The sequence below is a fragment of the Cynoglossus semilaevis genome, chromosome W (genome assembly GCF_000523025.1).
Source record: "Cynoglossus semilaevis isolate Cse_v1.0 chromosome W, Cse_v1.0, whole genome shotgun sequence".
In the NCBI taxonomy this organism is placed as follows: Eukaryota; Metazoa; Chordata; class Actinopteri; order Pleuronectiformes; family Cynoglossidae; genus Cynoglossus; species Cynoglossus semilaevis.
The window spans coordinates 2,060,725-2,061,932 of NC_024327.1; positions in this window are offsets into that span (position 1 = coordinate 2,060,725).

Genomic DNA, 1,208 nt, shown 5'->3' on the forward strand with positions numbered 1-1,208 from the left:
AATTCTACAGTATCGCAATATATCGTATTGTTGCCACTGTATCGTGATACGTATCGTAACGCCAGGTTCTTGCCAATATACACTCCTAGTTATTTAACTCAAAAACTTGTGACAACAAATAATAAAAAAAAAAATCTATTTCAGTCTGCGGTCTTCTTCTGTGCATTACCCAGATCAGAGCCCAAAGAACCTGGAGATGTTCTGCTCCCCACCTGGGTCGGTCCAGGTCGGTATCGGACCCTCAGGTTCGGTTCATCTGAATTTGGGTCAAAGTTTGTTTTCATTATTTTTTTACGTTGTATTTAACTTGAATTTGCAGGTTTTCAAACGACCTCCGTCCCCCGCCTGGGCCTCATGCCTTACCTTTGCCACCACAAGCCGTCACTGCTCCCCCCCTCCCTACCACCAACTGTAGGGTGTGGAGCCCCGGTGTGGTTTGAACGGGATTTTCTCTAAAATCGATGACCCCAGCTGAACCACATGTGACGTCATCAGCCGCTGCCGAGGGGGGGCAGATGTCCCTAAAATGTCCCGAGCTCTGGTTTCTACGTGTGTTGCAAATGAGATCTGAGGCTAATTACGAGTCATTAGCCGACAGTTGAATGTAAATGTGAATGGACGCAGGCAGCGCTGTTCGGGGCGCCTCATTATGCAGCGGCGTTAAAAGAACGCCGCGGGGGGTAAATGGGTGGTAAGAGGTGGCAACAAAAGAGCGACAGGGCTGAGAAGGAGGGTCATTATTCAAATTCGGGGAGAGCTGAGCTGCCGCCATTGTCAGAGGGTTTTAAAACAGAGGCGGAGACCCGGGACTGGAGAGCAGTGCAGCGGGAGTCAGTCAGTCAGGGTGCGACCACGATCTGGATCTGCGGATTGTACCGACATGGCCTCCGCCGTGAAGTGTTTCGGAGTTTCTCTATTTCTTCTGTCTTTGCACGGCGGCGCGGGGGTGTCCGGACGCGCCGTGGCCGCGCTGGGATTCCCGCGGAGAACCGGCGGCGAGAAACGTACGACGTTCGAACCGCTTTTACGCTCGGAGCGAAGGAGGTGGCGCCGGGACAGTACGGAGGACACGCGCCGGGATCGGTGCGCGGAGCTGGGAGCGGCGTGGATGGAGAACGCGCGGCACGCCGAGGAGGAGGATAAAGCGATGGTTCTTCGGCTCTGGGGTCGACTTTTTTCCCCCGCGGACGCCTCTCGGGGTCTCCTGT